The sequence below is a fragment of the Lissotriton helveticus genome, chromosome 4_1, assembly GCF_964261635.1.
Source record: "Lissotriton helveticus chromosome 4_1, aLisHel1.1, whole genome shotgun sequence".
NCBI classification, from domain to species: domain Eukaryota; kingdom Metazoa; phylum Chordata; class Amphibia; order Caudata; family Salamandridae; genus Lissotriton; species Lissotriton helveticus.
This window is the reverse complement of record NC_136063.1, coordinates 1,803,955,534-1,803,979,146: the sequence shown is the minus strand read 5'-3', so window position 1 is coordinate 1,803,979,146 and position 23,613 is coordinate 1,803,955,534. Positions and strand designations below refer to the sequence as shown.

The 23,613-nt window shown below is 46.2% G+C and overlaps 1 pseudogene; it reads right to left on the bottom strand.

Annotated features, from left to right (window-relative positions):
- Positions 1-304: 304 nt before the first annotated feature.
- LOC144827685 (18S rRNA (guanine-N(7))-methyltransferase pseudogene) lies at positions 305-1,069 on the bottom strand (annotated as a pseudogene).
- Between the last annotated feature and the right edge of the window lie 22,544 nt (positions 1,070-23,613).

Genomic DNA, 23,613 nt, shown 5'->3' with positions numbered 1-23,613 from the left:
GCACCAATATCAAGGTGGCAGCAGTTCCTCAGAGTGCCAAGGGAAGCGATGTTCCTCATGAAAATACAGAAACTAATTCAGTATAGATCACATGGATATTCCTCCTGCTCAGTGAGAAAAGCCATACTCATTCCTCATGCCTGGCATCCATTTGGCCTTGACCTTCTCCTTCAATTGCCAGATGAAATCACTTTGGCAGACTAAGCCAGCTGCAAACGGAATGTCAATGGCAAACAGCATCTGCAGCTAGTGAGAACACTGCATCAAGCTTTTGATGAAAAAGGCAGCCGTTTGTAGAGTATTCTCAGAAGTGTGGCCTTCTCTTCCTTCCACTAAACTCTGTATCTGCACGGACTTCCTTTCCCTGTCGCCTGCTATATGTTCTTTCTTTTCCAGGATCCAGTCTTTGCTCTTCTTCGCCGATTTCCCCTTTGCATCTTGGAAGCGAATCCTTTGATTGGTGAATGTAGCATGAGATGAATCTTGCTTTTCACTGCACTCTGCACCTAAGCCCTTTGGTAAAACACCAGAGGTCCCAGAAAAGAGGCAATGGAAGAATTGTTTGGCTTTGGCGCTATTTGGATAATCTACAACCATCCCTCCAGTAAAGCCTGCCTTCATGGCTTGTGCAGTTATCAGCTCAAGCTGTTTTGAGTTCTCTGGGTAAAGCTGCAACACGGCTCGAGATCCTCTTCTCAGTGCAGAATAGAGAGATGAGAAGAAGCAATATAGTCGCCTTGGGGGGCTGTGTGTTTTTTTTGTCTGCATTGCAAAGCCACTGAAGAGCGGAAATGCTGATGCACCCGTCGAACGTGCCTGGCCGGAAGGGAATATCTTGCCCCATGTCTCCAAGTAAGACATCTCCTTCCACCTCTCGATCCACAGCAACATCTAACATGGCAGGACTGATGTCTATGCCTACCCAATGATATCCCTGTTCCGAGATGTATTCACCACTCAGTCCTGAACCACACCCCATATCCAGCAGGTAACAGGCTTGGTCCTCTGGCAAGCATAGCAGCTCCACTGCTCTTTCTGACATCTGGGAATGGATTTCAATCATACGGGAGTTTTGAGTGTCTCGTTGTAAAAAAACTTGTGTGGCCCCCTTTGCTCTCGACTTTTTGCAAGGGTGTTGCTGTCTTGCAGTCCAGCTCCAGCCTCCTGTTACACTCCCACATGTTCTGTGTCATCAACGCGCGACCACCAAATAGACATAAAGGAAAGACTAAGGAGCGCTTTCCGGGGTTCGGTGGTGCAGAGATCATGGCCATAAACCATCTCAAGACAAAATCTTAAACTTACTACCATTTTGGTATTCACAGAAGGCACTTACTCAGTTCAGTTCAGTATTTCTTTATTCGATAGTTAAAAAACATCATAAAAGTATATATATATATATACAGGATTAAAAAAGAATTACATTACAATGAATGAAACTATTGCAGATTTAAAAAAAGCAGTCATGTGAACAGTATACACTACAAGGGTCCCTTCAAGAGCCCTCCCCTCTTGAGTTTCTTAGCTTTACTGCAGTTATAATAAAATTCATGATACAACAAAGTGGCCATGGGTCCTGTGCTCTTTGTAAAAACAATAAGTCCATTTTAGCGTGACAGAACTTCTCTTTTTTTCGAAGCTCTACCAGGAATCTACGTCTAGGATCTTTAAAAAAAGGACACAAAAGTACAAAATGAAGGGTGTCCTGCGGAGACAACTTGTCGCAGCCGCAGGCACCCTTCTGCTCAATCGTCCGTGTAAAACCTGGTGGGTCTGCCAGTATATGGGGTAAAAGATTGAGCCTCAAAGGAGTCATTAAAACTTATCCTGGGCATTATACATCACATAAAGATATGGCTCCATACCCTCTATATTCTTGATGGAACTATAATCAACTACAGTGTGTTTTAACATCTCCCGATTTGTTCTACATGTGGAGAATTGGTCCATCAACAACTATCTGATTTTCTGTTTATCCGAAGGTACAATAGAGCTAGGATTAGTAAACAGATCCCTCTGGTCAATGCCCTCCAGGGTTACCTTAACGTAATTAATCCAAGGTATTTGTAGTCCCTTGTCCCTGGACAGGCAATCTGACAGGATTTGCCTAGTCAAATCTGCCTCTGGGTTAACCCAGATTTTTATCCAGGCCATAATCGGTCTTAACTTGAGTTCGTCCTCTAGGAAGGGTCTCCCTAATTCCATGTGTGCAATTACAGCTGGGGAACTCTGGGGGACCTTTAAGATCCTGCACAAAAATGTATTTTCCACCAGCTGCAATTGCTCTGTGTTGACATAACCCCAAACATCTGAGCCATACGTGGCTTTGGACCAGCAGATCTAACCATACAGGTTCATGACCTGTTCTCGGGACCACCGGCCCAGCCTTCGGCCATAATTCAATATGGCCCCATTTGTTGAGATTAGTTTTGTGCATCGTTCCTCCACTAAGGGTCTAAAATTGAGTGCCCCATCCAAAAGCAACCCCAGGTAGGTGAATAAGGGGGTCGTTTCCAGTTGGTGGCTCCCAATTTTATACACAAACCTGTTACAGGGTTTGGGACCTGCCAACATCACAAAGGACTTGCTCAGGTTCACTGCCAGTCCCAAGGTGTCCATGAATTTCACAAATCCATCTAACAGACTTTGCAGACCCCTCGGGGTACGGGCAAGCAACACCGCGCCATCCGCGTATAAGAGCACGGTATTTGGCGCGTTCCCATTCTCGGGCAATCAATATTTAAATCTAGCAGAGCCAGTTCTAGATTAATGATATAAAACGAGAACAGGAAGGGGGCAAGAATGCACCCCTGCCTCACACCGCTCGTACAAGGGAATTACTTGGTGTTCCCCCCCTCTAGATTATAACGAACTTTAGCTGTCATGTTCCGGTGTAGCTCCCTAAGAATCTTAATCAAGCCCAAATCAATACCCATATCCCTCATCAGGCACCATAACTTATTTCTGTTAACGTTATCAAAAGCAGCTGCGAGGTCTATAAACCCTAGATAGATGGCTTCCTTACTGGCTTTAGTATACTTTATAACCAGCATATAAAGATTAAGACATTGGTCGCTAGTGGACCTTCCGGCTCTAAAGCCGTATTGTATATACGTGATTATATGATTATCCTCTGTCCATTCCATTAATCGCTGCAGAATTACCCGGCCCAGGATTTTGGCAGGTACATCTATCAGGGAGATTGGTCTAAAACATCGTGGGTTATCCCTATTGCCTTTCTTGAAAATGGGGATAATAACTGCTGTTGACCAAGAACGTGGTAGAAACGTCTGGACTGCAGCATTTAGTACTCTGGTGAGAATAGGAGCCCAGAGGTCAACATTGCTCAGATATAAGTCTGGTGGGGTACCATCTGGGCCTGGAGCTTTATTTCGAGAGAGTCCCTCAATCCCCTGCGTGATTTCCGCTAGAGAAAACTCAATAGCTGGCCCCAGTGGGTTTTTCCCCCTCATTCAGGCACTAACTCTTGGTCATGATTGTATAAACCCTGGAAGTGAGATACCACTGTTCTGCTAGAATATTTGTTCCAATCACTGGGGTGTTACTATCCTGAAAGGAAGGGTTGTTAATAATCCTCCAAAATTGGCTCATATCCCTCCTTTCTCCTGCCTCCCTTAGGTCAGCCCATGCTTCATTTTGGAGAGTAGTCTTCCTTTGTTTTAACACCTGTTTATAGGTCCATCTACACTGGGCTATTCTACAATTGTCTTTAGGCTTAGTTTTTAAGCTAACTTTAAGGTCTCTCAGGGCTCGAGAACCCTTGGTGTCAAACCACCTTGGTTGCGCTGCGTGCCTCAAAAGGGCTTTAGTCTTTAACAACCCATAAACTAATTTGGTGACTGAGCTAAACGCCCTAACCAGGGTGCCCCCCACTATCTTAAGGTCGAGGCACTCATTGATCTGTGTTTTCCCTTTTGCCAATAAATCTTTATAGAAGACTGCCCCATCGATCTTGGACCATCTAATCCGTCTTCCCTGGTCAGTAACCTTCATCACACTGTCCACCTGAGGCCGGATCTTAAGGCAGCATGGGTTTACTAGGCTTAGCGTTAGGGGATTATGATCGCTGAAAGCGCTCCAATGGATCCCCACAGAGCTAATCCAATTTTTCACCTGTCTGGATACTAACATGTAATCTATATAGGACTGACAACCTCTTCCCTTAAAGGTCGGGGGAGTGACCCATCGCACTCCAGGCGGGCCAGATCGATAGTGTGTACCAAGTCATGGTTCCTTAGGAGGTTGCTCAGGGCTATTCCCTCTGCGGAATGCTCAAAGTGGGGGCCTTTCTCAATCGGGTACCGGGACCAGTCTGCAGTGAGGGGGAACAAAGTTGGACACAAATGAGAGTTAAAATCGGCCATTATCAAATTATTAACTTCTAGCGCCCCTTTCCTATGAGCTAATTCCTGGCTCAATCTATATTCTAACTCCTCAAATGTTTGGTTGTTACCTTTTGTGGTCCCTGCATTATATAAATTATACAGAGTCCAACTGCGGCCAGGGCTACTATGGCCTATTGCTTGAATATTGTGTGAGGACCATGGGGCGCTAATACAAAACCCCATCCAGATTTAGGTCGACATATATTGACAGATCACCCCTCGCTCTTCCTGAGCTAGATTTTTGAGCCGGCACAAAAAAACATTTGTACCCTGCCATGTGAAGGGGATTACTATCCACTGCCCAAGCCTCTTGTAAACTAATTACTTGAAACCCTCCAATATATTGTCTCCATTCGTTATTGGTCAGTTTTCCTATCAAACCTGCAACATTCCATGAGATGAACTTTAACTCACCCATTTCATGCGTTGCCCTATTGGGATGTCCGCTACCCTGACGCTGGTCCCTTCTCCCTTCTTCTAGCCTTCAGGGGCTGCTTTGAGGCCCAGGATACTGTGTTAGTGGAACAGGTTCAGGGGCCCTCAACACTCCACCCATAACTTGTGCTGTAGGGGGACTAGATGGGGATTCCTCCACTTGTAGTGGTTTCCTGCTTTGAATTACTGGTGTGGGACATGTGTAACTTATATCGGATTGCATCTTCACTGACGGTTTTGTTACCCTCCTCACTCTCTCTACCTCATTTGGGAAACCTATAATAACGGACTCCCTCGTGATGGTCACCACAGTTTCATCTGCCATAGTTCGTGGTCAATCATTGTCTTCTAAGGACAAAAGGGGGCGAAATCTATTTGCCCAAAGGGGGTCATCTTGGCGTATTGCCATAGGTGCAGTTAAACACCAGCTTTGTGCCCCCTGTGAGGTGAGACCCGTCCTAAGGCTCCCCTGGAAGCACCTGGTGTTGTGGGTAGCACTTTGCATGGGATAAAATTAACCCAGCGATAGCGTTCTGATATTACTTTCCGGTTGCATCCACCCCCTGGATAATATATCCTCCACCGAGCTTGTGTCCTTAAAGTTTATAATTACACAGTTCCCCTCCAGATTTTTCTTTATTCTACCAATCCAATTCACCCTTCTAACAAACAGGATTCGCCACAAGTATTCCCTGATAATTGTCTATGCTTATTAAGCCAGGCTATTGTTTTGTTTTTAAGTTCAGGGTATGACTCTGTCTGGTCTGGCTTCAACGCTGGTACTCCCCCCAGTACCACTACATAGGGGCATGCCTCCGGCGATAAATTGATACTTGGTAAAGGGATAGGTATTAATGGGTTAATTATGCAGGTGGTTTGTTTTGTCTCGTTTAGTTTACTATTCGGGGGATTCTTATTTTGTGTTTTTGCAATTCACGTACTGGTCCCTCTGGCTATAGTCTATGTACCCCCCACCTTATCAGATCCTGTGCTAATGTGTGTCATCGGAGGTGGCAAAAGTTGGTTCTGCTTTGCCCCCAGTGGTGTTCTAGTGATGCAACTAGAGGGTATGCCTTCTTTGGGAGCTACAGTGCTGTATGCATTCAGACTTGTGGCTGTGGGGATAGGCAATCCAATACTGCCCGGTGCCCTTCCCCTCTTGCATAGTTCATTTATAATTTTGTCCAATCTGCTGACAAGCGGTTTGATCTGATTAGCTATAAAAGTTTCTAGGGAGGATTTTAGCTCTTGAACCATCTCTTCCATCCAGCTTGGGGGTACTAGTTGTTGGTCCACTTGAGCTTCAAGCCCTTCGGCTTCCGACTGTCCTATCTGTGGAGATCTCTCTCTTGGTTTATATTTCCTGGACCCTGGGACCTTTTTCGGAGCACTTCTTTTTTTCCTAATATAGAATTTCTTATTTAACAAGGGTATTTCCTGTGCATCACCACTCAACAACTGTGCACAAGGGATATCCTGGGTGGAAAGATCGGTGCTCGTGGAAAGGGTAACCACTATGTTCTCTATATTATTTTCCTGGAGTGGGGAGGGGAGAGCAATCCCTGGTGTTATTGACAGCCTTCTCTCTGTGCATTCAATTTCGTCAGAAACTGCACCTAAAGCTTTCCTCAACATACGATCGATTGCAGTCGGTTGCGGAGTGGGGAATGATTGCGATTTAGGATCCCGAACTACAATCCTTGGTGACAAAGGGATGTTTGATTTAGCTTTGGCGGCACGGGTATTTACTTTAGTTGCCATAGTGGGTATCATATAGCAACTAGCTATCCCAGCCAGCAGCACTCGTAAAGGGGTGAACCCAACCCCACAGCAACAACCAGTAACCCTAGATCCTCACAGTCTCTCCTATGCTCACTTGCAGTGAGTCCTTGAGAGTCCAGGTTCCTGTTCTGTCCGTCTTCCCCTAATCGCAGGTCACCGGTTGGACCGCCTCCAGTTATCCAACAGATATCCAAGAACCAGATGCCAAGGGGGGAGCCCAGCCCAGCCTTGTCCAGCCCCGGACAGCCACAGACGGCCCGCCCATTGCCCGGGCTTCGCCCGGCGCGACCCCGCGCGATCCCGCAACGCGGGGAGGTGACCTTTAATTTAAGCACCCACTGGCGCGGATTTCACGTTGGCGGCTTTCGGCCGCAAGGGCTCCTGGACCCTGCAGTCCCTCGCACTCGTGGTCTCCTCCCCACTGCGGCCGCGCTCAGATGGAAAAGAGCTGCTGTGGCGGGGGAGACCAGCTGTGGCGATGCTGTTTGATGGGACAGGCAGGGGAACACAGGCTCCGCAAAAATGCCCCCAGCAGCTCAGGAGTACAAGCGGGGGGATGACAAGCTCGATGAAGGTGTCCCCAGCAGCTCCGGGATTCGGCCGGCAGATGCAGGTAACAGAACAGTTGGGTCCCCCTTACTCATTTTGGTATTCACAGACGGCACTTACTCATTTTGGCATTCACAGAAGTTAGAAGTCTATCTTTAGGACTCCGAAATACCTTCTGTGAATACCGAAAGTCCTAAAGTTAGGATTTTCTCAGTTTAAGAGTAGTAAAGTTAGGACTCCTAACTATAAGACTCCGAAACTGAGAGAAATGCCAAAAGTTAAACAATTGTAGGATTAACCAAAAATAACATTGCACTGAGGCAGATAGTGACCGCCTCCACATCTCAGAGACACCTGCTGAGAATGATGTTGAGACTCCAGTTGCCCCAGCATGCACACCACCCCACCACCAAAATGCAGGGCACATATTCCATCAATGCAGCCAATGGAAGCCACCCACTACAGGGATCAGCCAGCCTTGTGTTGCAACACCACCTACACCACAAGCACAGTTCCAAACGGGACAGCGGCGCAGGTCCAGGGCCCATATTGCTGCACGTGACGAGCAGGCTCCGAATGTGTATGGAGGCATAGAGTCCCAGATTATATGCGTGCAGCGCCTGCAGGGAAGACACATGCTCTTAATTAATCTCCAGATAACAAAACTTGCAAATAACATCAGCACAATGACAGACAGTGTGCATGAGCTGACCACAGTAGTTGCTGAGGGTAATAGGTAGAGACATACTCGAGCCTACAGGAGCTCACCAAGGTGCTGCTTGAGGGACAAAGCACTACGCGGAGAAGGAATCGCCAGAGCATGATCCGCATGTCAGCCAATACAAGGGCCACCAACAAGCTCTGCAACACCACTGCGCTGCGGGCACGGTGCTCCGTGGCAATGCAATTAGATCTTGGGCATTTCTGTGGGAATTTTGCCAGGGCTCTAGGAAAAGTGACCACTGCTGTGGAACTGTGGGACTGTGGATGGCATCAACTTGACAGGGGAGGAGGGGAGTGAGGAGGCATTGAGCCTTAGCCTGTTGGTGCCAGTGACCACTGCCAGGAGGCACAGTTCACGCAGCACTCCTTCTTCAGTCATACATCAGGGTGATGTAGCAGAGGCAGGCGAAAGGAGGCTAGGGTTGCATGGCAGGAGGCACTAGCCAGGCATGTCCTCCTTTTTTGGCCATGGTGGTGTATCCATGCTCAATTACAACCTAGTGATTGCTATCCAGTGCGTGGAACTGTTCATTTGACTTTATACCTCAATGCAATCACAGTCATATTTTGCACCTATATCTTTTTGGCTAGACATGGTCTCATGTTACTAAATAAGTTAGCGTTCACCATTTAGTTGTTATGACTCATCATTACCTACCTCAGAAATAATGTTGGGTGATGTGTGCAATTCTCCTTTGCCCTTTTGCTGAGTTTGCCACATGTGCTTCTCAGTGTTGTGCGGGTGGTTGGTCGTCCACATCAGACTCACTGTCGGACATCTCGATTTGTATGCCTCTCCTGGTGGCAATGTTGTGCAACATGGCACATGCAGCCACTATCCTGCAGCAGGTCTCTGGGTTGCACTGCAACACTCCACCAGTCTTGTGAAGAATGTGAAAACGATTTTTCCGTATTCCAAAGATGCGTTCTATCACATTCTGTGTGGTGATGTTTGCAGCATTGTACCTCTGCTCATGTGATGTGGCTGGGTTGAGGTATGGTGTCAAGATGTAGTCCTGCACGGCGAATGTGCTGTCACCTACAGGGTGGAAAGCAAAAGGTTAGCCACAGTTATGCAATTACCTTTGTTTGATTGATGTAGCAAATAGGTATATGTGTGTACCAAGTAGATGTCCTTTGCCAAATTCACCCCTGAGTAGATGCCTGTGGATGCCACTGTGCCGGAATATATAGGAGTCATGGGTGCTTCCTGGAAATTGTGCACAATGTCCTTTATAATATGCTTTGCATTGCACACTTGCATATTAATTGAGCGATAAGATTTCCTATTCCTGAAGATGTATTTATTGGCTACTGGGGGACAGATAGGGACATGCGTACAGTCTATGCATCCGATCACATGGGGGAATTGTGCTACCTGGTAGAAGTCAAGTTTTGTCTTATTCAACTCCTGTTGGGTTGTGGGAAAGATGATGTGGGTGTGGATCCTTGTCATCATGGCATCAAGGAAGTTTTTGAAGAAGATTTAGAGAGAGCTTTGTGATACCCCTCCAGCTACGACTACTACCCCCTGGAACCTGCCTCATGATAGTAGCTGCAAACAACATAGGACCTGTAGATGTGCGGGGATAGCATGGGTCCTATGGGTCCTATGGGTCTGGTGCTGCAATAGGGGTTCCAATTCTGCAATTAGGTGCTTGATCATTGCACGGTTTAGCCTGTACTTATCATAGATTTCATCCTCTGTTTTCCCAGCAATGTTATGTGCACTCAGAAAATCCTCTCCTGTAGTCCCCTTCTGTTCTGGGCTGCTGCTTGGATCCTCATTCTCCTTGCCATCACGAAGAGGGCCGCCACTGTGAAAGGCTTCAGAGGTCTCCTTAGTCCGTTTTAAATGGTATCTGATTAGTGGCACCTGTGCGATTTTTTTTAACTTCACCACCTGATTGTGATTCCTCTTATTCTGCACTTGCTAAATAGCGAATTTCATAGTATTCGCTAATAGCGATTTTTCATGCATTGCAAATCTTTATTTGCTAATCACAATTTGCGGTTGCTGTTTTATGTGTCGCTGTTAAGGATTCTCAATGTTACTTCTCGCTAATTTTGCAGGAAATATTTTTGCGATTTTCTAGCATTTTCGGTATTTTAGTTGCTGCATTGGAAAGTGTTGTTTTGCAGTCACTAACGGTCTTACCAATTTGCAATTTTTGCGAAAATATTTATGCTTGATGCATGTGCCAGATAGTGAATAAGAATCCACATTTAACTTAATTTCAGCAGTTGCGTCTGAATTACACCATGCACCTTGTTGCAGTAATTGTGGGAAAAGTGCCATTGATATTATTGTCTGCTGTCTTTACTCATTGGTGGGGAGGTCTCATGCACTGGTATCGTGTTGACCATGCACATAGTGTTTTTACTGAGTGAGTAATTCAAAACACACTTGTTTGCATCATGGTGGCCACCAGTGCTAATATATGCAAAGCGCACTCCATGAATGAGATGAAAAAGGGCATAGCTGCCACGGATTCCCAGGGTAGTCCATTACCATTATTTGGTAGTGCGGAAGCATTATAATTTTGAGAGAAACACACACACTCGTTCAAAACATTCATACTGATTACCCCTTCACAAAGAATGGAGGGCCTCCTCGGCAAATCCCTGCGGTCTTGAGGGGGGATATCTGAAGGACAATGATGCGATAATGAGCCCAAAAGCGGGATGAACGTACCTTTTTTATCGGTGAGAGACAGCAAGGTAATACTCACAAGTAAGCCCCTTCGTTATGGCTCAATACCTGCCCTGCCGCTGGATGGACGCCGGAGAAATGAAAGGCAGTGTCCGCTCGGTTTAAAATGTGTGTGGGCGGAAATGACTTGGCTCCAACTGGGGGCGTGTGCTGAGGAGAGAAAGCTGTGGCAGAGCTCTGAGTCGTGGACTGCGCTGGGTAGAACAGCCACATTGGAATGGTTTTGTAGTGTAGTTCCTATATTCCCAATAGGCTCTGCGCATTGGAATAATATAAACAGCAGTGTAGACGTAGGACTGAGGTCATCTAGGTCTCTATTGACTATATTAGACTTAATTAGTTTTGCCAGCTAGCTCAGAGGTCACTTGAAAATTACTCAAATCAACAGGAAGGAACTTTCCTGATTAGACAAAAAGGGATTCGTTTCTGACAACCGTATAAACATGACAACTTTGCTCCCTCAGAATAAAGAGTATATCTCTAGAGTCGTGTGAAAACAATAGACAACTATGTCAATCAGTCAATCGTGCATACTTAGTTTCACCAGAGTGCAGAGAAATAGAGAGACGGGTGTTTTCAATAAAAGGTGTTATTTATTGAGCAGTCTTCTTTCTCATGCAAGAGAAATGAATTGCCACAGTTGCAATACTTATCATGAAGTAAAGTGCGTACAGTAAAAGTAGTATTATGAAATAATACTGTAAAAGCATTGATATGGTTTCTTAGCCATATGATACTTTAAAACGGATAAAATATATACATACATAAAAACATCGACTAACGTACTCAACTGGTGCTTCTAAGATACGCCTACCCCGGTGTACCTGACCTAAGCCTAATACATGGGAAGGAGTAAGTATGTTGCAGTTTAAGTTAAGTTGGTTTTTGCCAAGAATCTGAATCAAGAAATCTCTTAAGGGTTTAGTCAGCTCCGTACCTTGGTTCTAGAATGTAGGAGGTCTTGTATCTCTCTCTCAGGACTCGATCTCCCAGCAACCCGCAAGGGTGACTGGAAACACAGGAGCTGGATTTCTTGGCAAGAGAAAAAGACAGCGTCTCTCTCAGTGCGTCAAGGGAGGGTCGGCTTCCTTCGGCTCTCACATCAGCTGGGCGTCGGGCAAATAGATAGCTGCTCTGCTCCAAACCACCACCGTGTGTTTGCTTAAGGCAACTTTTGGTATATTTATACCTGAAAGGTGCCGTGTTTGACATAAGGTTGGACAAAAGACGTCACTAAGAACTAACAGTTCTTTCTGGACTCCAGGAGTTCTTGTGCAAATCAAAACAAAAGCAGGGGGAATTCCCAGGCTGCTGGAGGCTTGGTTTGTTTAAAGAACACATTGTGCTTTCTAGGAGTCTATGGGAGTAGCCTTGCCGTATTTGGACTGCATGGCTATGCCTGAATATGAACATGATTCCTATGCCTTTATAAGGGTATGTTTTGTTATAACCGCACAAGGGCATGAATCGGGGATATCTAATTAGGGTCCTAGATAGATTCACAACAGTTTGTTTTATCACCGTGTAGCCTGTATGTAATCATTAGTATTATGTGCATGTGTGGTATTCAACTAACAAACATAATGTTGTTTTGACATTGCAATACTGATGGTGCGTATAGTCACAATGTCATGTTATTTGGTGAAGATTTAACTAACTGGAAATGCAAATCGGGATTCACTAAAGTTGTAAATGCTGAGGAGAGAAAGCTGTGGCAAAGCACTGACTTGTGGCCTGCACCGAATAGGGTGGCTATAGTGGAATGGTTTGTTATATCACCATATAGCCTGTATGTCATCATTAGTGTTAAGTGCATGTGTGGTAATGAGCTAACACACACGAGTGCCCTCTTCTAGGCATCCCCTTCACAGCTGCTACACAAGTGTAACACTATCGAAGACAGCAATGCGTGACTATCACTCAAGCTACCTAGCAGCACACACATCACATATCACCTCCTTGAGATACAATGGCTCCCTATTCAGACACACTGCCAGTTCAATGTGCTCAGCCACACTTACATGACACTACATTACCAGGGGTCCACCAAACTCACACATCGTGGATGTGTGAGTGTCTGTAGGGGCCAATGTGTGTATGTGTGTGTGTGTGTGTCTGTATCAGTGTATGAGTGGATATATGACTGGCAATGTGGAGGTGTGAGAATGTGTAAGTCAATCAGTTAGAGGGTGATGTATTTTTAAAGTTGGCACTGGATTTGTGGATGCATCATGGATTCACAAGGGGGCCATGGTGAGTGCCACAATGGAACCACAGATCCCTTTGCATGTAACAAAATGTTTTTGGACAATGTCTTGCCCATCAATTGACCCTAAAAAAAACTCTGTATTACCGTAATGGGGTCACGTGCCTCTAAACCTCCCTCCTGACACCTGATACACCTGTCATTTCTCCCTCAAATGTATTGGGCAGTTGGAGTGCCAAATCTTAACATAAAATGAAATTATGTAGTAAATCATGTTGTGGGCTAAAAATTGATTGCACATGCTAGGTTTTAGATGTGAAGTTATAGCTAAGACAACAACAACAAGATGGCCGCCAGGTAGGAGCTCCTGTGAGGAGCTCCCAGTGCTGGGGATCCCATTCGGGCATTATCCCTGTTAGCACCTACCAGCACGACGGAACGAAAGTAGAAAGAAGAACGGAACTAAAGAGTAACTGGATCGAGTAACTGGATTGACTAATGACCCCTGAAATGCTCCGCGATCGGACTTTCGATTCTGACACCCTCATCGCTGACGCGGTGCTGCTGAGCCGACACCGCGGACCACCCTGCCGACACCGCGGACCACCCTGCCGACACCGCGGACCACCCTGCCACCAGCCCTGCACTGGATCCAAGGCGTCATAAGAGCGGCGCGTCACAGGGGCGGCTGAAACTCCAGGAGCCTGTTCCAGGCAGCTCGACGACTTCGGAGGGCTGGAAGAGGTCCCCCGCTACAAGGCGGAGGAAGGCACTGGAGCTCGGTTGCTGATCCATCCCTGGGCTGCAGAGGAAGCCCAAAGGCATACACGGCAGCATAGGAGGGCACCCCCCCGCGCAGAGGCGGCTAAAGCTCCGTGAGCCTGCTGAGCCGGAACCACCCGCTTCACCGCAGTGAGACGCAGTGAGTCTCAGAGGCTACGGAGGGCTAAGTAAAGCCGCAGCAGAGGAGCTACAGCGAACGCCAGAGGATTGAAAGTGGCCCCCCCACCGTCCGCTCCACGGTGGAGGACGCCGGCTGCTACGAAGGAGCAGTCCCCCCATCCCTCCTCCTCCCCCCCCCGCACTGCAGCACCGGAAACAGGACACGGGCTCAGGAGATGGATGCGCCCGGAGGGTATTGCGCCGCCGCTACCCAGGGGAGAGACTGAGGAGAGCCCTGAGACCAACAACGGGAGCGGTTCTGCGACAGAAGACTGAAGCCTGCCCCCATTGGCTTCGTTAGATACCGGGTGATTACCTATGCTGCGTCTCATGGTGATACAGGCTTGGAGCCATGATCTGATCTAATCTGTGGAGTTCAATCACAAGCAATTCACAAATTTTAGCAAATCGGAAGGGACTGAGACACTTTGTGGATTATTGCATTGCTTCTGAAAGACTCTACGGTCGGACTCAGGGGGCACACAAAGACTTGAGGTATTTGTATTTCTCCTACCCGCCTGCTCATTTTTAAACTACCTCCTCTGTCCAAAATGGCTGGAGCCATAAACCTGTAACAATAAATCCCCCCCCCCCACGGTACCTCTGTCCACGAGGCTCCTCAATTTAACTCCCCCACACAGAGATAAGCATTCCTCCCAGATAGCTGGAGCATTGATGGCTCGGATAGAAAGTGAAACTCCTCCCCCTAGGCTTAAAGTAATAGTAGCAGACAGAGGACTAATATCTCCACCTGCCCTGCATGCATGAAGGAGAGGGGATACTGCTCTTCTATGCTAGCTAAGCAACAGCAACAAACAGAGGACTAATGTCTCTATCCCACCTATTTGGCGGACATGTTTGACTATTCTCTCTCATGGGCGGACATCCTGGATTAGTCATTTTCTTCTTTATCTGAAAACTCGCCAAGAATTAATCACTCTAGACTAATCACAACTACTGAGTACTTGGCTCAGTTAGGTATCTACACCCTCTTGTGAAAGAATGCCTGCCTATTATTGTATTATTATTCTTTTAACTATACTCTGAACATATGTATTGCAAAGAATGCCACCTCATATATGCAAGAATGTCTGCTTATTATTGCAGTACACTCCTATATTTACTCTGAACATTTGTAATGCACAGATTGCTACACCATATCTGAAAGAATGTTTGCCCAGTTTTGCAGTATTGTACCTATACCTGTATGTTGAACATTTGTAATGCGCAGATTGCGACCTCATATACCTTTTACCGCAGTATTATTCTTCTACCTGTTTTTCGAACATTTGTAATGCAATGCTACTTCATTTACCTTGGTTGCTAACTAATGTCATTTCTGATTTCTATGATTTTGGATTTTTGATGGTGGCAGTACCCCATATATATATCTGGCTGATCACCAGTGACACTGTTGTACTCTATAACCTATTGTAACCTATTGTATGTATATGTTTCGCTGCACACTCTTACATTTGGGATACGCCGATTGATCACTAGTACTATTCTTACACCGTGTAACCTACTGTATGTTTTTGTTTTTCCTTCACATGTGTACCACTATAGTGCATTCTCCTAGTCCCACCTAAACCATCATTGCAACAAGGATCCCCCCCATCCCCCCCATTCTCAGTCCCCATTACCCTCTCACCTCCTTTCTTAGTATAACTCCCCCTCCCCACAACATGACCACTCCCAATCCCATTTCCCCTCCTACTCTCAGCCCCCATTACCCTTCCTGCACCCCCACCTCGACTATCAGTCTCCCAGCATACACCCTGACCCACCCACCTACCATCATTGCCCTCACTCACACCACCAACCCCCTCCCCACCTCATCCACACCCTTCCCGCCTCTCACCTCCTTTCTTAGTATAACTCCCCCTCCCCACAACATGACCACTCCCAATCCCATTTCCCCTCTTACTCTCAGCCCCCATTACCCTTCCTGCACCCCCACCTCGACTATCAGTCTCCCAGCATACACCCTGACCCACCCACCTACCATCATTGCCCTCACTCACACCACCAACCCCCTCCCCACCTCATCCACACCCTTCCCGCCCAAAACATCCCTTCTCCCTAACACCCTCCCGTACACCAACACAACGCACACCTCCTCGAACACCAGCCCACGCTCCCACCTGCACACGAATTTCCTGGTCAGCCATTCCCCTCAGACGGCCGCCCCCTCCTCCACCACCTACCCCACGATGGACAACATCATGGCCACCCTTGCTCAGATCAAAGATGGCATACACAACATCAAGGAACTACTCGCCACACACCCCATACACCCCTCACCCACCTCCCCTCCCAACTTATTCCCTACCCACCCGGTTGACTCATTCACTCAACACGCCCCAAACCGGGCGTCAATCCCCGCTCTCAGACGCAGCAAATACCCTCGTCCCCCTCGTCGCCCCTGCAACACCTCACACAACTACACCTCCCCGCCCAACGGGTCCTCCATCCTTCCGTCGAACTCTCTCACTCAACCTTAATCATTTTTATTAACTGTCTGATTCCCACATGTTTAACTTTGTAGCCATTTACGTGTGCCATTTATTTGTACTATTTTGTACATAGGTTGGCTTGTAGCCACCTATTTGTACCATTTATACTATGTGATCTATTGATTTATCTGTCTGACTATGCGTCCCCAGGTACTCCTCCTTGTAAAGCGCTCTGATATCCGCAAGGATCTTGTCCGCGCTATATAAAACTTTCAAAATAAATAAAATAAATAAATAAATAAATAAATAAGAAGTAGCATTAAAACAAATAGAAATTCACTGAAAAGAAAATGGTTACAGGGACATTATTCTTAGAAAATTGAACTTAAAAAAACCCTTAGGACTTTCACTAAAAAAACAGAGGTTACAGGAATGTTAAAGTTAGGTTCAGACGTTACATGTACAAAACCATAGAAATTAAGCAGTTATAGCTACCTGAACTAACTATAATGTATGCTGCTGCAATGTGCTGCCTATTACTATGGGTTGGCGGCAAATTCCGTTCCACTTGGGGAATTTGGGATATTTCTGCAATTCCGTGTTCTGCGCGGAACGCGGAATTGCTGAAAATTCAACGATCCGTGGCAGAACGGAATTTGTGGGCATGGTAGCATATTGCCTTGAGTAGAGGTATTGCACAAAACTGTGGCCTCTTCTTTAAATGGGGATGGGGACGCGCCTGAATACTTTTCCTACGCGGTGAGGGGAACAGCTGTGCTACTTCCTCTGCCACCTCACTTCACCTTCACTCCTTTTCACGCCGTGAGGGGAACGGTAGGCTTATCATCATCCACGCCACCGTGAGGGCAACAGCGAGGTGGAGACTACAGTTCCCAGGAGGCTCTCTGGGACGACAGCGGAGGGCATCACTGCAGGGTGCCAGATGCCCTCAAAGGCAGCGCCGCATTCCCGCAGTGTGGGACACGCCTGAATACTTTTCCTACACCGTGAGGGGAATGGCTGTGCTACTCCCTCTGCCCACCTCACCTCACCTTGACTCCTTTTTGCGCTGTGAGGGGAACTGCAAGCATATCATCATCCATGCCGCCGTGAGGGCAATGGCCAGGTGGTGACTACAGTTTCCAGGAGGATCTCTGCGGCGACAGCAGAGGGCATCAGTGCAGGGTGCCAGAGGCCCTCACAGGCAGCACCAGGAGGATCTTTCTCCTCATCTGCTGCTCTGATCGGTCTCTGACCCTTTATAAACATGACGCATGTGAACTCGCATAGAAGCCCTCCCCACACACACTAGCGGTATGCAACGTCTTCCCGCCCTTTACCCACTATGATGGACAGCTCACTCAAGGGACCCCTGTGCCTTTCGGCGTGGTGGCAAAGTTACAGGCACCCATGGTCACTGGAGACAACTCTTCTGGCCCTTTACGCAGCTGTAGTGTAGGAAAGGCACTATACATTTACCCAACGAGGTAGCACTTACTGATTAGCCAGTAGTACTCCAGTTGAGTAGAGGTATTGCACAAAACGGTGTCATCTTCTTTTATGTGCTGCTGGGCAGGATTCATTCTGGCACATCGCTCTTGTCACAAAAATTAAACCTTAACAGGAAGCACTTACAGATAAAGCAGGTGGCCAAGGCTCAAATTCAGTAATGCATTGATCAGCCCAAAATATTTGTGAGAACGGTCGAGGCTGGGCAGGTGTGCTTTCTCCCCGTATCTACCGTAAAAAATTTGCAGTGATCCTTGATGGAGGTCTTTGCATACATGACTTTCTCGAGCGCAATCCCCGTGTAGTGCCTGTTACCAGAAGGTTCTTTCTCCTCATCTGCTGCTCTGATCGATCTCTGATTCTTTATAAAGAAGAGGCATGTGAACTCACATAGAAGCCCACCCCCAACACACATTAGTGGTATGTAAGGTCTTCCAACTCTTTACCCACTATGATGGACAGCTCACTCAGGGACCCCTGCGCCTTTCGGCACAGTGGCAAAGTTACAGGCACACATGGTCACTAGAGACAACTCTTCTGGCCCTTTGCGCAGCTGCAGTGTAGGAAAGGTACTATACAGTTACCCAATGAGGTAGCACTTACTGATTAGCCAGTAGTACTCCAGCTGAGTAGAGGTATTGCACAAAATGGTGACATCTTCTTTTATGTGCTGCTGAGCAGGATTCATTCTGGCACATCGCTCCTGTCACAAAAATTAAACCTCAACAGAAAGCACTTACAGATATAAAGCAGTTGCCAGAGTTAAAGCTGAAATTCAGTAACGCATTAAGAAGCCCAAAATATTTGTGAGCATGGTCAAGTCTGGGAAGGTGTGCTTTCTTCTCCCCATATCTACCGTTAAAAATTAGCAATGATCCTTGATTGAGGTATTTGCATCCATGACTTTCTCGAGGGCAATCCCCGTGTAGTTCCTCCTGTGAGCAGGAAGTTCTTTCTCCTCATCTGATGCTTTGATTGGTCTCTGACCTTTTATAAACAAGACGAATGTGAATTTGCATAGAAGCCCCGCCCCACACAAACTAGGGGTTTTCCCACCCTTTACCCACTATGATGGACAGCTCACTCAAGGAACAACGGTGCCTTTCGGTGCTGTAGCAAAGTTACAGACACACATGGTCACTGCTGGAGAAAACAATTCTTCTGGCGGCACAGCAATTCTGTAAGCTCGCGGAATTCGGCATGCTTGCGTAGTTATTTTGCTGTTTTGCAGAACTTTGCGTAGCACGACTACGCAAATTCCGCCCACCCCTACTTATGACCTCACTTATTACATCACTCATGACATCACTGATGATGGTGTGCTGTCACTCTAGACTTACAGGCACATGCATCAATATTGCTTTTTGCGATTCCTTAATTGCGAAAAATAAGGAATCGCAATTAAGGAGTTGCATAATGCAATGCATCAAGAAATCGCTAAATAAATTGTGATTTCTTAATATTCCCTAATTGCGACTTGCAAATTGCGAGTCGCAATGAAGGAATACGTCCCCATTCATTCCTATGGGCCTAGAGGCCCATAGGAATGAATGGGAAGACATTCTCAATTTGCGATTAGCAATTAGCGAATCGCAAATTGAGAATGTGATTTCAAGGGTGCAGGGGTGTCCAAAGGACACCCTGTTGCACCCCTGAAATCAATCTGTGCACATATGTTGTGCACACACATGCACTAAGGGCATATGTGTGCACAACCCGAAACTTTGAAAAATGCACAAAAGTGCATTTTTCAAAGTTTTCGCAAATTACCATGAGGTTCAACCTCATGGTAATTTGCTCCCCTAATTGCGAAATCGCAATTTTTTAAAGTTACATGCATTGCATTTAAGGAATCGCAAAATGCGATTCCTAAATGCAATCGCAATTTGAGAATTCGCAAATATTTTCGAATTCTCAAATTGCGAGGGCCTTCACCCTTCATGCATTCCAAAAGCAGATTTTGCGATCGCAAACGGACGATTTTTGTGATTCGCACCGTTTGCGATCGCAAAATCCTTCGATGCATGTGCCTATTTGAGAGGAGATGTCTAAGGAATAAGTCCTGTGAAGAAAATAAATGTGTGAGAAAGTCTTCCTTTTAGCCCCGATCACCCCAGTTTTTTGATTGATACTAGTGGCTGCCGACTCTGATTGTGCCCTAGGCCAGTACTCTGTTGAAAAGGTATAAGGTAATTGCAGTCATTATGACAACCTACCTGTAAGCCACTAGTATATGGTAGGGCATGTAGGTTTAGGGGTCTAGTAGATTTAATAAACATTTTTACTGCTTTGGAAATTGCAATGAAGGAGACTTTTGGCCAATACAGGACTCATTCCTTGCACTGTCTTGGTGTTCTCCAACAGTGCGTTTCTCAGCAACCTGAAACTCTTGGTTCCGGTTTGATATGTAGGTCTCACATTCTTAAAATTAACACCAAGCATCTCCTCAAAGCCACCTTATTATTATAGAATATTTACTTCAAAGCTTTTTCTAAAAAAAATATTTTCTGGAGTCGTGACTCCGTCATGGCTCCACAAACCAAAACCACAAATTCAATGCACAGTAGCATATTCAAAATGTAGAACTTTATTTTTATACTCTACCTATAACAAATACTTTGGGGCCGATTCACTGAATTAATCTGAGACAAAATCCTAAACTTACTACTTTTGGTATTCACAGAAGGCACTTACTACTTTTGGTATTCACAGAATGCACTTACAACTACTAACTTTACCTCCGCAATCGGGGTGGAATTTCTGCACTCAGGACAGAATTTCCACACCCAGAGATGGAATTCCGCATTTGTGCAGGAATTTCCGATTCCGGGCTGGCATATCCCGCACTCTGGCCATTAATCATTTTCTTCAAGGGTATACACCTGTCCAAGTGCCTACGATCCCCCACCATGCATCAGCTGACACACTGCAGCCAATATCAGTCCTGCAGCATGGATGAATGCAGAGCAGATGCACAAAACACCTTCAACATGTCGCTGAATGTGTTTGTTACTCTGCCCCCGCCATGCGGCAAGAAGACTTGAGGAGGAGGTGAGTTGAGAGGATCTTCAGGCAAAGGATCAACCTATTTGGGATGTCCAGCCAAGATGTCAGGGCCAGATATTGTTTCCCTCCAGAAGTCATCTTGGAGATGGTATATGAGTGGGAGCAGGAACTTGACTCTGTGACCAGCAGCTCCGATGCCATTCCAGCCTATCTCAAGGTCCTTTCTGTTCTCCATTTCTTGCCACTGGTTCATTCCAAAGGGTCTCCAGTGACCATGTGAGAATTTCCCAGGAAAGCCAGTTGCAGCTCTTGCCTCAGGTACTGAGATGCATCACTGCAAGAGTCCACTACCACATATGAATGCCTCATACATTGGCCATGAGACAAAGGGCAGCTTGCTTCCCACGTGTGCTGGGTGCTATTGATTGTACCCATGTGGCCCTCCAGCCACCCTGCCGCATTGCACACATCTTCTGCAACAGACACAGAGGGCATGCTATCAATGTTCAAGCTGTCTGTGATCCAGTGGGAGATTCATTGAGGTGCACGCATTGTGCCCAGGCAGTACCCATGATAGCTTTGTATTCCGCATGTCACCTCTTGTCCGGCGGATGGTTGCGGGAGAATTTGACAAAATGCGGCTACTGGGTAAGTACCAAGCACTAAAAATGAGTGTTATGTGCAATTGAAATGTCTGAATGCCACCTTACAATAACAACTATTGTACAATAAGAATCCTGAAGCAACATACACGGTCTCAACAGACACTGCATGTACCAGAGTATAGATCATGTCCCGTGTAAATCAAAGAGGGAAATGTAACAAATTGCCCTTTCTTCCCTCCTCAGGTGATGCTGGGCATGCAATCTCCCCACAACTCCTCTGCCCTTACAGACGTGCAAATGATAGAGCGCGCGAGGCCACCCGACCAATAGTTTTCGCCGTTTCCGGCTTCAGGGCCCATATACTTTTCAAATCACCATATACATCGATCAGGTGACTTCACGAGCTCTACCAGGTTGGTGTGTGTGTGTTCCCTGCTACCAATTTTCGGTGCACCCGACTTACCATCCACCGATGCGGGTGCCTAATGACCACAATGAATCAGGGAGCTAGCTGTAAAAGGAAGGCAGCAAAATACAAACCCAACCAATATCATTCAAATACTGTTTAAATGACCACGGACAACTGGAAGTTTTAAAATGTTTATCTAAAGTTCATTATTTTCTTGCATGAGGTACAATAAAACAAGGCAATCAATAACCAAGATAACGTAAATTATATATGCATAAAGAAATAATGACAGAGTAATCATCAAAGTACTAAAAATGTAACGAGATAAGATACTATGCAAGTCAGTATTATCTAAACAGGGATACCCTAAGTGTGGGTGACTATAGGAGAGTTTATAATGAATAACACGCTTCACTTAAGGTGAATGGGCCTTTGAACAATCTAGGCAATGAAGTTCTAGACCATACCAGGAAATGACACACTGCTATGCAAAATATAATTTCTAACAAATGAGAAGACATAGGAATAAACTTATGGAAAAATATAAATGACTTTCAATAGTTGCAGAAAGGCATGGAAAATATCATATGCAATGTTGAACTTTATTTAAGCAAAAGTTAGAAATTCAGAAGGTGCAAGAATTTCAAGAGGTTCAGAGTAATATTTACCTAGAAAAGGTGTGGAAACCAAACCCTGGCCACGGGTCAGTTAAGGACAGGAAACCCTCAAGGAAGATACCCCTCAAAGGACAGCAGGTGCAGAATGGACACCCAGGACAGGACAGGATACCCTCGGAAAAAAGGAATCAGGACAGGACCTCAGGACAGGACAGCAAACCCTCAGGACAGGACCCTCTTCAGGACAGGACCGGAACCCACAGTTCGGAAGCAACGCCTGCGCTCCACCCGCTCTGCAGCTATCGATCAAGACCCCGATTGGGTCAGCGAACTCCCAGCTAAGTGCTTTGCCAGCACTTTAAGGTTCAGTAGAACCTCAGTCTATGGTCAAATTCGGACAGAGTGCTCCGCAGCGCTCTGTATCTTCAGTCACCTATTGAGTGCGTTGGGTCAGTGACAGGTCAGCTAAACCAGACAAGTCGGACGGTTCACTAGGTGAACCCAGGGTAGATATACAGTTTGGGGACAGTGTACCACCCCCCAATGTTGCAAAGTGTCAGAATCCCTCAATTTCGATTGGTCCTAAGGTAGGGTTTGGGTAACACACCAATCACAATACACGATTTGAAGCCTTCATTTACATATTTGGGTACCGCCTAGCAGATTTGGGGTTCCCATGAGCTAACAGTAGCGCAACAATACAATGTATCACATAAGGAGCCACATTCGCTGTTCTCGCAGGGCAGAGGTGACTTTCTCAGGAGCATCTCGCCCATCACTGCCAGCTGGCTATGTTCCATCAGCCAAGGTCCCTCGTGCTGCCGAATGTCGCACAGGCGCAGAAGGGACCCCCAATATGGCTCTCCTCTCACTCAGACCCCCATTTCCCGCGGTACATGAAAAGTAAGCAAAAACAAATTAATACATAATAATGTCATTAGGAAAATACATCACAGGGTTTGTACTTTTAACTCATCATCAAGAAATAAACTTAATTGCATTAAATGTTAGCTACATTGACACGGACACAAGAGCAGTGGCACGAGCTGTACCACATGATAAGCACAGCTATGAATTACGCATGCGCATAACTTTCCCTCCACTTCTGCAGACGCGTCAGGACACGTGAGTGTGGCTGACGCATGCGCAGTAACTAAAATACAAGCGGCGGCCATTTTAGAGGACATGGATTAAATTCATTAGAAATACACATAGGCAAGCGTCTTAAACTTTGCTCAAACTTAATATAAATGTT